The sequence below is a fragment of the Schistocerca piceifrons genome, chromosome 3 (genome assembly GCF_021461385.2).
Source record: "Schistocerca piceifrons isolate TAMUIC-IGC-003096 chromosome 3, iqSchPice1.1, whole genome shotgun sequence".
NCBI lineage: Eukaryota > Metazoa > Arthropoda > Insecta > Orthoptera > Acrididae > Schistocerca > Schistocerca piceifrons.
In genome coordinates, this window is record NC_060140.1 from 615,051,657 (window position 1) to 615,069,132 (window position 17,476).

Genomic DNA, 17,476 nt, shown 5'->3' on the forward strand with positions numbered 1-17,476 from the left:
GTTTTGGAAATAGACGAAAATCGGATGGGGTGAAGTCGGGACCGTATGGCGGATGATAGATGACAGTGAACCCAAGGCCTACGATTGTTAGACATGTCTCAGCGCTCATGTTTGGTCCGGCATTGTCTTGCTGAAGGAGAGGATGCTCCATGTGTGGACGAACTCTTCGAATTGGAAACTCTACTACATCACGCTGTTGCTCAGACAACGACATGGTTCCATTACGCACCGCCATGTTATACCCTACATTTCGGAGCCCTCTAGCAGCAGGGGGCCGCAAATATGTAGACGTGAATAATGAAGATGCAGAATGTTAGTAACGTCTGTTTTATTTAAAATGCTTTAACAGCTTCCACATAAAAAATTTTGGAGCCATTACTTTTCAACACGCCCTCGTATCTTTGGTTTAAGAGAATGGTTAGTAGTTGATAAGATCTCTCTTGCATTGCATTAAATGGTATATTTATGATAGACAATGGGATAATGATTAGTTTAGTCACAAACTGAGAGAGGCGGCCTCGTTATTCCGACCTATGGCCGGAATTGGAAAAGTAACTCACATTTGCTTACGAAGTACTCTGTAACACTTGTAACGCCGTTTTACTGTACGGTTATTACAGTTACGGTCTTCCCTTCAGGAATCGCGCGCGTAATGTAACACTGCATAAGTATATGTATAGCTACCTTCAGCGTTGAATTCTGCCGCCAGGTATCTTTGTCATGGTTCGGCGCCGTTTTGAAGCACCATTTGCCAAACACATTGGTGGGGGCCACTACGTCGTACTTCAGAACACATACCAATCGCTGGGTGCCAAATCAGCGCTGTACAGGAGATAGACAAACGACTCACATTTGAAATTTATCTCAAATTCTCGAAATTTTTGTAGCAGTGTGTGCACGAACATTGGCGTGAAGCAAAACTGTACCGAAACGTAATGCACCACGTCGTTGGTTGCTGTTCGTTGATTGTAACGTTTCACTGCACACTTTTGCTATGGCCCATTCCATAACGAGATCTTGCGCTACGCTTCTCCTTGCCTCAAAGACAGTGACGACAGCCTTCTTCGAAGCAAACATCTGCCGGCATGTCAGAAGTTTGCTGGATGAACAAGTGCAAGATCACTCGATAGGAAAAACGGCATGTCAGAAGTTTCCGGGATGAACAAGTGCAAGATCACGCCATAGGAAAGACGGATGCTAGACTGAGATTCATTGGAAGGATCTTAAGGAAATGTAACTCACCCGTGAAAGAAGTGTCTTATAAGGCGCTGTTCGACCGGTTCTTGAGTATTGTTTATCAGTGTGGGATCCTTATCAGGTAGTACTGATAGAAGAGATAGAGAACGAAGAGTGACGCGTTTCGTCACAGAATCGTTTATTCGGCGCGATAGAGTTACCGAGGTGTTCAACATACTCCACTGGCAGACGAAATAAGAGAGGCTTTGTGCATTGCGGAGAGGTGTACTACTGAAATTTCGAGGGAGCACTTTCCGGGAAGAGGTGGACAACATATTAATTCCTCCCACATAGCTCTCGCATAATGACCACGACGATTAAAAACTGGAGCCAACACAGAAGCCTACCGACAATAATTCTTCCCGTGCGCCATGCAAGAGTGGAATAGGGAAGTGGGGATCAGTTAGTGGTACCATAAGTACCCTCCTCTACACAGGATGATGTGGCTTGCGGAATATAATGTAGATAGACAACTTTTTTGTCACGTTGTTTGCATTCACAGTCCGTATGTCACCTGTGTCAATGCGATGAAGACATCGATCACCTCTTATTCGTACCGTGACAGGAACATGCGAACAGAAACATTTATGAACGTCTTGTGGTAAACATCTCTCGAAACTCATTTTTGTTTATCACTTTGTGTAATCAGTGGCTCCTCATTATAAACCCAAAAGCCAGGCAATAGTATTATAGGACGACGGACCTACAGCTTTTGTCTCCATGACATGTAAATAATCATTTAAAACAGCCTTATCCAATTAATTAACACGCTAGAATACCTCGGACCATCCCTCGACATTAAACACCCAGAAAGCCCACAACAGACAGAAAGTACTAATCGACCGAACGTGGGGATTACATCTCTCTCCCTAGTCTGCCCCTATAAATCCTTGTCTGACTCCAACTCTCCGTCAGTGTCCACATAGTTTAAGAGTTGTGTGAGAAAAAGTAATGAGACTGATTATTTATCTACCAAAATCTTAGTTTCTTTTTTGGTCAAACAGGAATATTACCTCGTTAAAATAGTTCCTTTCGGCAGCTATATACCGGTGGAGTCGTTGTTCCCAGTCTTGAGGAGGAGGAGATCAGTGTTTAACGTCCCGTCGACAATGTGGTCATTAGAGACGGAGCACAAGCTCGGAGTAGGGAAAGACGGGGAAGGAAATCGGCCGTGCCATTTGAGAGGAAGTACCCCGGCATTTGCTTGAAGTGATTTAGGGAAATTACTGAAACCTAAATCAGGATGGGCGGACACGGATTTGAACCATCGTCCTCCGGAATAGGAGTCCAGTGTGCTAGCCACTGGGCCACCTAGCTCAGTGTTCCCAGTCTTGCTAGCAGCACTGAATGGCTTCACCTTGTAGGTCCTTTACAATGTCGGTCAAATTCATTGGAATGTCCCCAAATGACATCCTTTTAAGACATTTTTCAATTTCAGAAAAAGAAAAATGTAACAATGATTCAGATCAGATGAAGAGGGGGCTACGGAACAAAAGTTGTTTGTGGTCAAAAACTCTGTGATGGAAGTGGGCGTTTGTCGCGACGCGTTCTCATGATGCAGCATCCACTTGTCTGCAATGTCCGTTCTTAGCCGGTTCGCCCTCTTCCTGAGCCCTTCAAGGACATCTTTGTAAAGTAATTGGTTGACAATTTGTCCTGCAGGATCTGATTTCATAAGTACACGCACACATTCGACGTTTTCGTCGGTTTTGGAGCTGAAGGTCTTCTTGGGCGAGGTGCAGCTTCATCATGTTCTGGCATTCCAAAAATGATCTGTGCCAGCGAAACACCTGTAATCTTGATAAGAAATGTTCCCTATAGGCGTGTTTCAACTTTTCAAATATCACACTCGCGGATTATCCCAGTTTAACACAAATCTTGATAACATAACTTCACTGACGGCTGTACGGAGCTGAAACTCGGGCTGAGCATCTGAAAGGGATGAACACACCCGGCTCGCTTGCAGTGTTTACAGCCTCGTCACTTTTCTCACACGCCTCCTATATCAGTCTTTGAACCCTATACACGCCGGCAACATTTTTGCAGCCTCTTACCTTCCCCAATCGCAATAATTTACCAATTCATCTAATTCCCCTTCTGCTCATGCACGTTGCAAATTTGTTCATATCCTGAAACTTGACTCCAACAGTCCTTCCGTTATCTCCTCGATACAAATCCTGGCATACTCGTTCACCATCAAAACCTGCCGATCGTACATCTAATCCAACGCACTCTCAATACCACAGCCTTCCTACGTTTTTTGGACACAGATTTTCGCAGAAAAATCTAATAACGCTACTGAATTATGACTGTCATGAGCTGTTACAAGCAAAGCTTGTAAGAAACCGAGCAGTGAAAACCGAGCTGTGAATAAAAAGACGTACTTTCACACAACACAGTGAGAATAAAAAGTAACGGCGTCTCCTATTTGCCGACCGCTGGTGGCCGAGCGGTTCTAGGCGCTTCAGTCTGGAACCGCGCGACCGCTACGGTCGCAGGTTCGAATCCTGCCACGGGCATGGATGTGTGTGATGTCCTTAGGTTAGTTAGGTTTAAGTAGTTCTAAGTTCTAGGGGACTGATGACCTGAGATGTTAAGTCCCATAGTGGTCAGAGCCCGTCTCCTATTTGTCGAAGTTTGCAACCAACCAGTTACTGTGGCAAGTTTCGGACGCGTATGAACGGGAGGGTCTTGAGATGGAGGTCGTCGAATTCAGCCAGATGTAATTGTACGGCATTTCACAACGATAAGAAATTGCGGCACATAGGAGGTCTCGAATGGAGATCAGTTCAGTTCCGCCCTTTGTGTTTACCATGGCCTGTATCAGAACAAGTTTAATAATATTTTCTTTGATGAAACTTACGTAGCCGGCCGCGGTGACCGAGCTGTTCTAGACGCTTCAGTCCGGAACCACGCGGCTGCTACGGTCACAGGTTCGAATCCTGCCTCGGGCGTGGACGTGTGTGATATCATTAGGTTAGTTAGCATTAAGTAGTTCTAAGTCTAGGGGACTAATGACCTCAGATGTTAAGTCCCATAGTGCTTAGAGCCATTTGAACTATTTGAACCAAACTTGCATAGCTAGAACCAAAAGCAATGCCTTTCGCAGTTAGAAAAACATAGACATTCAGACTGCTCAGTACGTTGAACACAAATACCTTGAATCAAAGGCAGGTGATCGAAATTTTATATTTAATGTGCATTTTTCTAAATTAACTCATAGAACACAAGGAGTTTTTACAATAAAGGGCAGTTATTGCATAAGGAAACAAGTATAGCCTTCAGATACAAACAGAATGCTTGCCTTGTTGTTGCCTTGATAATCAGTAAGTACGAGTGTGATATCTTCTTTCAGTACGATAGTGCAGACAGAGATGGAAACTTACCATGGATACTGTAAACGCGATCCGCAACAGGAAATAATACTGGCTCACAGTGGAGGCCAATGAACTGTCTCCTAGGTGAATGATATACCGCCAGCACTGAGGTGATGAAAAGCTAACAACCGGAAAAAGATTCTCATGAAACACCTCTCAAACACAATTCATGCTTTCCACGTGAGTCTTTGGCCCAACTTAAGGGTAATTTTTTTTAAAAAATGTAACGTACTGTTTGCTTAGCAGATAATTCGGGTATTACAGTATTCTCCTGGATAAAATGAAGCTTTATGGCCTGGAAAATGTCATATCTAACCAAAATAATGCAGAATGATGTACTTAGTAATTCAACCAACGCAATCCGAAGATATTATTCTGGCTGGGTAGAAATCACGTAATAGATACCCAAAGCCAATTATTAGGTCCGCTTTTGTCCCTCATATATATAATCGATCCTCCATCTAATAGGCAACAAGCATGGTTAATTCTTTATTCAGGTGACGATAGTATTGTAATCAATCCAGGTATACATGCAGAAACGAAAGAAGTGGTAAACAATGTTCTTAAAAGTATCATTGACTGGTTTTCTTAAATGATCTTACCCTCAATTTTAAAAAAATACAAAACATATTCAGTAGGGTTACTACACCATTGATAACTGTAACATATGACGAGGCAATAATGAGTAGGGTGGAGACTTCAAAATTCTTCGGTTCCATATTGATGATAATTTTAGTGGAAGAAGCACATTTTGGAATTCCTAAAACAACTTAGTTCAGCCACATTTGCACTTAAAATCTGGGGAGAGACAAATCAGTAATTTGACATATTTTGCTTATTTTTCATTCAATAATGTCACAAAGAATAATGCTTTGGGGGAACTCATTTATAAGAAACAAAGTCTTCATAGCTCAAAAACGTGCTGTGGGAACAGTGTCTAGTGCTCACCCATGGTCATCTTTTAGACATCTGTTTGACTATTGTTTCACAGTGTACTTGTCCCTTCATGAAGAGTTTGTTGTAAATAATCCAATGCATCTCAAAAGGAACAATTATGCACAAAATTGCAGTACCAGAAGGAAAAATACCATCTACTACTCCGCATTAAATTTGCCTTTAGCACAAAAAAGAGTGCACAATGCTGCAACTAAAATTTTTGATAGACAGCAAAGTAAAATTGTAAAACAAAGTGAAAAAGTTTCTCCTTCACGTTTCCTTCTGTTCCGTAGAAGTGTTTCATGTTGGTGGGTAGGAATTACTAACTCGCATCTGTAAATCTAATTTTTAATAAAACGGGAAAAAGAAAAAAAGAGAGAATAGAGAGAAAGAGTGTATGTGTGTGTTTGTGTGTGTGTGTGTGTGTGTGTGTGTGTGTGTGGCGAGTGAGAGAGAGAGAGAGAGAACCTTAAAAATGTTCAGCATGTAGCCATATTTAAAAACCAGTTTGGATTTTGAATGTAAAATGACTTATTCCACATCGTCACGTTACGTTGTGCAAATGATCCACGGAACATGAAACTAACTAGCTAATAGTAAGCTGGTTCAAAAACATTTCGGTTGCGCTTGTTACGCAGAGATGAAGAATTTTGTATAGGATAGAGTAGTGTCTTTGGACCGAAGATACGTATGGTCTAATTGTGTTGATCTTAAATTTTTTCTGTGTTAAAGACACTGGGGCTTCGATACGGACACAGACATCCAGAATGGTGTTTGTGGAAAGACGTTAACTTAGTAATTTAGAACAGCTGTCCTTTCACCTGTGGTCTAGGGTAGCGGCTTTGACAACTATTTAAAACGTCTTGGGTGACTTCTGACATAACGTCACCATCGTTCTGCCAACGGCCTTTAAAAAAAAAGAGCGCAGAAGCGGGCAGAGGTTCAGGGCACTCTCATGCCCTTGGAGTGGGAAACCGCTCCTAAAAGGTGAAGAATCAGCAGCATGAGAATGCAGAAGGCAATTAAAATCACTTCATTAAAGACATGTAATGTATATCCACAAGACATGTGACCTGTAATTAAAAAAACTGTCGAGATTATGTCTCTACAGGCAAAGGTTCCGGGCTAGTCCTCCATTCTGACCTCCAGGAGGGACCGCCACGGGGGAGGTGGCCTTGAGAAACAGATTGAATAACCAACGGAAGGATAACGTTGCACGGATTGGGGTTTTGAACTTCAGAAGTTTGAACGTGGCAGAGAAGCTAGAAAATCTGGAAAGAAAAATGCTAAGGCGCAATCTAGATACAGTGTGTGTCAGTGAAGTGAAATGAAAAGAAGACAAGGATTTCTGGTCAGATGAGTTTTGTGTTATGCCAACAGCTGGAGGGAAAGGTATAACGGGAGTGGGATTTGTTATAAATAGGAAGGCAGGGCAGCGAGTGAGTTGCTGTTAAAATTTAAGTGATAGGGTTGTTCTCATCAGAGTCGACAGCAAACCAAGACCTACAACAATAGTTTTAGTATACATACCGACGTCGCAGGCAGAAGAAGAAGAGATAAAGTAAGTACACTACTGGCCATTAAAATTGCTACACCACGAAGATGACGTGCTACAGGCGCGAAATTTCAGGAAGAAGATGCTGTGATATGCAAATGATTAGCTTTTCAGAGCATTCACACAAGGTTGGCGCCGGTGGCGACACCTACAACCTGCTGACAGGAAAGTTTCCAACCGATTTCTCATACACAAACAGCAGTTGACCGGCGTTGCCTGGTGAAACGTTGTTGTGATGCCTCGTGTAAGGAGGACAAATACGTACCATCACGTTTCCGACTTTGATAAAGGTCGGATTGTAGCCTATCGCGATTGCGGTTTATCGTATCGCGACATTGCTCCTCGCGTTGGTCGAGATCCAATGACTGTCAGCAGAATATGGAATCGGTGGGTTCAGGGGGGTAATACGGAACGCCGTGCTGGATCCCAACGGCCTCATATCACTAACAGTCGAGATGACAGGCATCTTATCCGCATGGCTGTAACGGATCGTGCAGCCACGTCTCGATCCCTGAGTCAACAGATGGGGACGTTTTGCAAGACAACAACCATCTTCACGAACAGTTCGACGACGTTTGCAGCAGCATGGACTATCAGCTCGGAGACCATGGCTGCGGTTACCCTTGACGCTGCGTCACAGACAGGAGCGCCTGCGATGCTGTAATCAACGACGAACCTGGGTACACGATTGGCAAAACGTCATTTTTTTTGGATGAATCCAGGTTCTGTTTACAGCATCATGATGGTCGCATCCGTGTTTGGCGACATCGCGGTGAACGCACATTGGAATCGTGTATTCGTCATCGCCATACTGGCATATCACCCGGCGTGATGGTATGGTGTGCCATTGGTTACACGTCTCGGTCACCTCTTGTTCGCACGGACGGCACTTTGAACAGTGTACGTTACATTTCAGATGTGTTACGACCTGTGGCTCTACCCTTCATTCGATCCCTGCGAAACCCTACATTTCAGCAGGATAATGCACGACCGCATGTTGCAGGTCCTGTACGGGCCTTTCAGGATACAGAAAATGTGCTACGGCTTCCCTGGCCAGCACATTCTCCAGATCTCTTACTAATTGAAAACGTCTTATCAATGGTGGCCGAGCAACTGGCTGGTCACAATACGCCAGTCACTTCTCTTGATGAACTGTGGTATCGTGTAGAAGCTGCATGGGCAGCTGTACCTATACACGCCATCCAAGCTCTGTTTGACTCAATGCCCAGGCGTATCAAGGCTGTTATTACGGCCAGAGGTGGTTGTTCTGGGTATTGATTTCTCAGGATGTATGCACCCAAATTGCGTGAAAATGTAATGTCAGTTCTAGTTGTCCAATGAATACCCGTTTATCATCTGCATTTCTTCTTGGTGTAGCAATTTTAATGGCCAGTAATGTATATAAGGATACTGGACGGATGACGAGAGTTTATATTCGTGTGGGATTGGAATACTGTTGTATGGAAAGGAGTAGAAGAAAAGGTTACGGGAGAATACAGGCTCCTTACAAGAGGAGAAGATATGGTTGGAAAACGCCAGGAATATTCAAGTCAGAGTACATCGTGGTCGGGAACAGATTCTGAATGCAGATATTAGAGTGTAAGGTGGATCCAGGGACAGATATAGACTCAGATTACAGTTTAGAATGATGTAAGAGTATCATGAAGTTGAAGGGACTAATCACGAAGAATTAATACACAAAGAAATGGATTGCGGAAGTACTAAGGAATTAAGACATACGTCTGAAGTTCTTTGAAGATATAAATACTGTGACAATGAATAGCTCAGTAGGCAGTTCAGGAATGGACATATCTAAAAAGGACAATCACAGAAGTTGGAATGAAAAATACACTCCTGGAAATGGAAAAAAGAACACATTGACACCGATGTGTCAGACCCACCATACTTGCTCCGGACACTGCGAGGGGGCTGTACAAGCAATGATCACACGCACGGCACAGCGGACACACCAGGAACCGCGGTGTTGGCCGTCGAATGGCGCTAGCTGCGCAGCATTTGTGCACCGCCGCCGTCAGTGTCAGCCAGTTTGCCGTGGCATACGGAGCTCCATCGCAGTCTTTAACACTGGTAGCATGCCGCGACAGCGTGGACGTGAACCGTATGTGCAGTTGACGGACTTTGAGCGAGGGCGTATAGTGAGCATGCGGGAGGCCGGGTGGACGTACCGCCGAATTGCTCAACACGTGGGGCGTGAGGTGTCCACAGTACATCGATGTTGTCGCCAGTGCTCGGCGGAAGGTGCACGTGCCCGTCGACCTGGGACCGGACCGCAGTGACGCACGGATGCACGCCAAGACCGTAGGATCCTACGCAGTGCCGTAGGGGACCGCACCGCCACTTCCCAGCAAATTAGGGACACTGTTGCTCCTGGGGTATCGGCGAGGACCATTCGCAACCGTCTCCATGAAGCTAGGCTACGGTCCCGCACACCGTTAGGCCGTCTTCCGCTCACGCCCCAACATCGTGCAGCCCGCCTCCAGTGGTGTCGCGACAGGCGTGAATGGAGGGACGAATGGAAACGTGTCGTCTTCAGCGATGAGAGTCGCTTCTGCCTTGGTGCCAATGATGGTCGTATGCGTGTTTGGCGCCGTGCAGGTGAGCGCCACAATCAGGACTGCATACGACCGAGGCACACAGGGCCAACACCCGGCATCATGGTGTGGGGAGCGATCTCCTACACTGGCCGTACACCACTGGTGATCGTCGAGGGGACACTGAATAGTGCACGGTACATCCAAACCGTCATCGAACCCATCGTTCTACCATTCCTAGACCGGCAAGGGAACTTGCTGTTCCAACAGGACAATGCACGTCCGCATGTATCCCGTGCCACCCAACGTGCTCTAGAAGGTGTAAGTCAACTACCTTGGCCAACAAGATCTCCGGATCTGTCCCCCATTGAGCATGTTTGGGACTGGATGAAGCGTCGTCTCACGCGGTCTGCACGTCCAGCACGAACGCTGGTCCAACTGAGGCGCCAGGTGGAAATGGCATGGCAAGCCGTTCCACAGGACTACATCTAGCATCTCTACGATCGTCTCCATGGGAGAATAGCAGCCTGCATTGCTGCGAAAGGTGGATATACACTGTACTAGTGCCGACATTGTGCATGCTCTGTTGCCTGTGTCTATGTGCCTGTGGTTCTGTCAGTGTGATCATGTGATGTATCTGACCCCAGGAATGTGTCAATAAAGTTTCCCCTTCCTGGGACAATGAATTCACGGTGTTCTTATTTCAATTTCCAGGAGTGTATATATAAAAGCAAGGTAATTTGTACTAGAGGCAGCTGTAGATGGTAAAAACTGTAGAGGGAGACGGAAGAACGGAAGAACGCGTCCAGCAAATAACTGAGGACTTAGGTTTCAATTGCTACTCTGAGATGGAAAGGTTGGCAGAGGGGAGAAATTCGTGTCGGGTCCCATCCAACCAGTAAGAAGACTGCTGACTCAAAACAAAACAAAGTCCCTTCTACGTTTGGTTTGCCCTTCTGACGTGCTAAAAGGTGAACCGATGTTATACCAAGCAGATCTTGAGCTGCGCAAGAAACGGCGCGCCCTCAGGGAGGTTCGGTATGTGGCGCGGCCGGCGCAAAGATCACGGCCGGTGAGCAGATGCTCGCCGCCCACTGACGCAGGCCAGCCTTGTGCGGCTCTGGAATTCGCCAGCGCCAGCTGACTGGCTGCGGGGCCGCGCGTAGGGTCCCGGAGGAGCCGTGTCCACATTATTAGAGGCAAGGGAGGCGCCATTGTCTGGAACAGTGTTCCAGCACTACAAACTATCAATCGTCCAGTTGCTACAGTGTTCCTTATGTCAAAGTACTAGTATGTACCAATAACAACATACTAAATTTATATTACATTCACACACAGTATGCGTGGAAGCGTCTATGTGAATACAAGAAGGTCCATATTTTTACCACAATGATTGTTATGAGCAATGTGGGTGGGAGACACTTACGTTTTCTTTACTCTTTCGGCTGATCCCGGTGGAGGTTCGAGTCCTCCTTCGGGCATGGGTGTGTGTGTTTCTCCTTAGGATAATTTAGGTTAACTAGTGTGTAAGCTTAGGGACTGATGACCTTAGCAGTTGAGTCCCATAAGATTTCACACACATTTGAACATTTTTTACTCTCTCGGAATGTCCGCTTCCGGAATTCTTACAGCAAGTCTTCACGTTATGCGTTGAGCCTTTCCTGAGTTCAATTAACAGTAACAATCTTCCACACATTTCATTCCTCGCCTATTATTACCGACCACTGCGTCACAGAGGTCACCGCACTCGACTCGCGTTGGTGAATGGGGGGTATCAAATGCCCGCCGGGCCCTTCAGATTTACTTTTTCCGTCATTTTCCTAAACTGGTCCAGGCGATTGCCGGGATGGTTCCTTTGAAAAAGACATGACAGATTTCCTTCCCCACCATTTCGTAAACCGAGGTTTTGCCCCGTCTCTAATGACCTCGCTGTCGATGATTTATTATTTTCAGTACTAAGCATATTCTTTAATACTAAGTATATTCTTCCATGGGACAACTTTTCAAATGCTCAGAGTTCCTTTGTCTTCGGATTTCCGATGGTAGTCGTTTCATTTTCATACAATTCTGCGTTCTAGTCGTGCGCTTCAGGAATATCTTCCTCATTTTCACATGTCTGCTTACCCGCAGCACTCTCTCATTAAAAAAACGCTTCTGTCAACAGTGTCCGTCTACTCCTGCCATCTTACTTCCTTCATCCATCGTATGTAATCTTGTTTCCTAGTTAGAAGAACTCCTTCACTACTTCTGCCACTGTGACGTTCAAAATTTCTGTCTTAACAAGTCGTTCTTTTCCTTTCTACCATCTATCATCAACTGAATCTTTTCTCTCTTCATCCTTCGGCCTTCTTTCATCGGGCCCTCTAAACCACTATTACGTATGGCCAGAAAATCTGTTTCGTCCGCACTCCTCAGCAGTGGTATTTGTTCCCCTTGCAGTTTCATTCCACTTCTCATACTTCCTTCCCTTTTCTTCACTGCATCTCCTATGTGCACGCAAACAGCAGGGATAATAAGCTGCAGCATTGCATTAAGCACCTCTGTTCTGGTAACAGGTGGGTCAATCACGTATCACTGACCGGCGTCTCGCCCACCTCCAGTGGCTTTATGTGGCCCAGCATTCCGCACTCCCGGTCGTTGGCTTGTTGGTAGACCTGGTACCGCTACCACTCTGTCTGGCAGCTCCTGAATTGACACCACGTAGCCGGTGCACCCTGTGTTCCAGTGGTACTTCGAATCGAACCCCGGTCCTAGGGTCCTCCACATTGCGTCAGCCACGCTGACCATTGTAATGGAACTGTTCAGCACACCTCATTTTCCATAGAGTATTGACGATTACGATACAACAAATGGTACAGTATTTATCTTCTTGATACATTGCATGGGGGCTTAATTAAATAAGATTGAAAATATTTTTTAGATTTTTAGTAGCTGTATGTCCGATTACGCTGTGTCTCGTAATCGGTTGGCCCTGACTAGAATTATTACGCTATCTGACTGCAAAGAACAACAACAAAGAATAAAATGAAAATTTTCATAAACACAGTTAATTAATTAAGTCCCCAGCAACTATAAAATCTACGAAGCCAACAAGCACAAGTGTAGCTGTTCTGTATGTGGTAGTATGACTCAACGCACATCTGGCACGGTTCTTCTCCAATAAGACAAGAATTTTTAAATACCAATTATACTGACGTGATAAAAGAAAATTACAAATACTACAATTGCGTAAGGAAACCAGAATTAAACTCTAATACAAGAACACACGCCAGATGCTTTGTTGACTGAACCTGTAATGACGCATTATTTAAAACATGGAATTAATGAAAAAACACGCAATATTTTACCTTCATATATATTGACGAAAAGCACTCTGATCGTTACAGTATTTCCATTAGAATAACATCTGCTATCTCTCCCATCAAATAACTGCATAAAACATGGAACAACGCTCTCCACTATCACATCTCACTCCGACTTCACGACAAGCAGTGCCCACTAGCACATCTCGGCACGAACTGACTACAACGAGCTCTCAACAAGCACTGACTTCTACGAGTTCTTAACAGGCACTGACTCTACGAGCTCTTAACAGGCACTGACTACTACGAGCTCTGCCCACGCACTGACTTCTACGAGTTCTTAACAGGCACTGACTTCCACGAGCTCTCTCTAAGCACTGTCTACTACGAGTTCTCTCCACGCACTGACTCTACGAGTTCTTAACAGGGACTGACTCTACGAGCTCTCAACAAGCACTGACTACTACGAACTCTTAACAGGCACTGACTACTACTACGAGTTCTTGACAATCACTCACTCTACGAGCTCTCAACAAGCACTGTGGAGGCGGCTTAATAGTACTCTTTGGCGCAATCTCTGGCGCAGTGGCTCAGTGTAGCCACCTTTCAACATCACTGATATAACACTTATTGTTTCATATAATCATTACTTTTATTAAAAATGTATTTATTTGTATCTCTTTGGAAATAGTGTCGATCGTATCGACATTGTACACATATATTTCTGACACGAAAGAACGACGTATTCAAACATCTCTGAACTGCGACTTCGTGTATCGCTGCACTTGTTGATTTCGTGTGTGTGTGTAGCAAGCAGAGTTGTGAGTTAGAAGTAATTGTGTGATGGCGTAGTTCGTTGGACTCTGGACTCTGGTGTTGTAGATGCAGGCAGTCATGATGAACTGTAGTGTATAATGGTCTTTGTAAGTGTTTTCTGAATTTTGCAAAGTGTTTTGAGTACTGTTAAGTGAATGAACCGACACACATTATAAAGTTCTGAAGTGAAATCTCAGTTCCTGCTTCATTATTACATTTCACCGTGCATATATGAAAGCAACAACCATCTCTCTCTACATCTTTGGACTGGACAACCTACCAACGAAGAATTCTTCGTCAACGAGACTTAAGTCAAGTAACTTTTAGTTTTTACCAGCCACTTGCTCATTTTATTATTATTGCACAAAATAGACGCATTGTTTAAAACTGCGTTACTTTGCGACTGTTTGTCGGTTTTACGGTAATTGTAGCTAACAGAGCGAGGAGGCCTGTTAATCCTCTCAGCTATGGAGGGAGACTGAAGTTGCCTGTTAATCCTCTCAGCTACGGAGGGAGACTGAAGTTGCCTTTCATCTTTCCTAACACGAACGTGTCTTTCTTGTTCCTCCATTTTTATCACTTCAACGTGGGATTTGTAAATTATTCATCTGGCTCTTTAATTAGCCCAAATCTTCTAAGGGCTTGTGAACATCTGACTCCAACTTTAAGTTGTCACTGACGATTTCTAGGTCCCTAAACTCAAGAAAAATATTCTGATTTTTCTTCAGTTTACCTTCCATTACCAACTACAATGGTAGAATTGTTTCTCCGGTTCATTTCACCTTCCTAAAGCCAAACTGATCTTTGTCCAAGACCTCTTGATTTTTATTCCTATCTTTCTTGTGTTTTACAGCCAGCAGTGTACAAGTATGACTGTTGTGACCAATCGTCCGGAAGCCTTCACACTAATCCGCATATGCCTTGTCTGGTATTGTGATGACGATGTTTTTTCGAAATGTTGTTACCCGTTTCTACGATTTGTGACACCTACGCAAATAACTTTATTGTTCTTACACTTCCGACCGATCTCAGCATCTACGAAGGTATTTCATCGACATCTGTTGATTTATTTCAACTCAGTGTTTCTTAAATCGACATCTACAACTGTAAACCGCAAATCATGGTATTCTCACAAAATATCCATAGGGGAAAACAATATATAGGTTGACTCTTCTAGGAATGTACACACTCGGATAGTTGGCCGCTGAGGCCGAGCGGTTCTAGGCGCTTCAGTTCCGAACCGTGCTGCTGCTACGGTCGCAGGTTCGAATCCTGCCTCGGGCATGGATGTGTGTGATGTCCTTAGGTTAGTCATGTTTAAGTAGTTCTAAGTCTATGGGACCGATGACCTCAGATGTTACGTCCCCTTAGAGCCATTTGAACCATTTTGAACGCTTGGAATTTTAACACTAAACCACACCATGATTAGGAGTCTATCACTAGAGTTGGTTGAGCACCTCCGTGATGCTGTCGCTCTTACTAAATGAACCTCAAGCGTAAAACCATGTTCTTTAGATCTTGTCTGCTTTCTCTATCAGTCCTCTCTGGTACTGCTGCTACACTGAAAAGCGACATTCAAGTATTGGCCGAACGAGGCTTTTGTGGGATACCACATCCGTGGATGGGCTACACTTCCTGAGGATTGTTCCAGTCAGTCCAGTCCGTTGTCTGTTGTTGCGCAGTAAAATAATTTTATTGCACATCGTTAAATTATTTGAATGTTCTGCCAGGCGAGATGAGAACAGAGTAGGTTAGCGCTGGGCTGGTGATCCAGTCGGTATTTAAACTCGATATACCACCAGTGCAAAAGTTCGTAGAGAAAGGCAGACTGAAACGTAAGCGTTGCTGTGCTGCACAACAAGGTACTGTTTAGGCACATATCTTCACCGCCCGAGCGCCACTACAAAATCGAAGGTAGGCAGAGAGAAAAGAGACCTAGAATAATAACCGAATTATCACAGTGAGGCAACGAGCCCTGACGCGTTTGATAAATGAAGGCAAACGCGCTCATACACTTCGTAGGTACGGGTTTTTCCCTTTATGTTGCGAGGATTTTGGAGCTCTAGCGCACATTCTGTCGTGCTGCCGTTCTGTCCCTGTCGCTAGAACCAAAGAGAATAGCAGTCTATTAAGTTTCAGCGAAACGACAAACTTATCGATGATGGTCACCTTCCTACCTGCTTGCTTGCTTCAACACAGAGATACAGCCAACTTCATGCATACCACAGCCGTGATCTGCCATTGCTGCCTACTGGGTCATCGCAGATGAGAAGACTGTAGTCTGGCCAGATCTCCGACACTACTCCATTGCAGGTGAGCTGCGAGCTTCCGTCTTCATACCGACAAGGCGTGCCGCGTCCCACATAGCCTCCTGGCCGACTAGTGAGCATCTGCTGCCTTCTTGGTCGATCCATGCCGAGTGAGCAGGGCCTAGTCTGCACGACAATTCACATCCTGCATCACAATCGACATTCTCACCTGAGCACGCAACGGGCTGTCTTCGAGAGCTCTGAGGTGACAACCACAGTCGTTAATCGCAGAGTGTCTGGGCTAGCAGCTCCTCCCTGTCCCACCCTTACCGCCTCCCCCTACCCCACACTCCCACGCGGCCGTTGCACTGGGCGCGGGAGCGACGACTCGCTGACGGGCCATCAGGATTTCTTCGCGGCATGTGCGCTTACACCCTGCTGTTGACTGCTGTGCTGGAAACACTTACGACTCTGTGCACTTCGCTCAATAAATGTATGTCACTACACATAACGCTGTGTGACTGACACCTCCACGTGAGAACGGGAGTGCTCACCCACAGTCTACACTCGACGTCCTGTTCACAACCTGACTCCAGCACTCGGGCCACAACACTGTCTTAGCTGCGATTAGTTTTTTTGTTGTCATTACAGTTTGGATCTTTCCATGCGCATACTACTACGTATTTTATAGATGTGATTGCTATGTGTCCTCGGAGTTTTTCGCGACGGCATACATGAATAAAACGTTCTCGGTTTTCCAGCAGCTTCAATTCAAATAAAATGCTCGAGCTTTCGATGGTCATCTCCGCCATCGTCGTCAGGAGTTCACTGACTGCCGGCCGCTGTGGTCTAGCGGTTCTAGGCGCTCAGTCAGGAACCGCGCGACTGCTACGGTCGCAGGTTCGAATCCCGCCTCGGGCATGGATGTGTGTGATGTCCTTAGGTTAGTTAGGTTTAAGTAGTTCTAAGTTCTAGGGGACTTATGACCACAGCTGTTGAGTCCCATAGTGCTCAGAGCCATTTGAACCATTTAGTTCACTGACTGCCGGGGCTATTACGGTCTCTCGCTTATATAGGCATGATGACATCATCAGCAGCCAATCAGATCAATCCAATGTGGCGCGCGCGCGTAAGTCGACCCGGGCAGCTCGTGGCAGCACCGGTGACGTCAGGTGGCGCCAGGGGGAGGCTCCACGTTTGAAACTGCCGCTCCCGCGCCGCGCATCTGTCTCTGCTTTCTTTCGATGTCCAACGCCCGTCCCCATGCCCTGCTGAGTGTGTATCCCTGGTCTCTGTTGAAATTGTTTCTCTTTAAGCGAATCTCGGCCGCTTCCTTTATAACGGAGTCCCAATATGTAGAAGCATGAACCAGCACTTTTGTATTTTCGGACTGTATCTTATGTCCGTTTTCTAGGCAATTCTCCGCTATGGCCGACTTGTCAAGCTCCCTTTG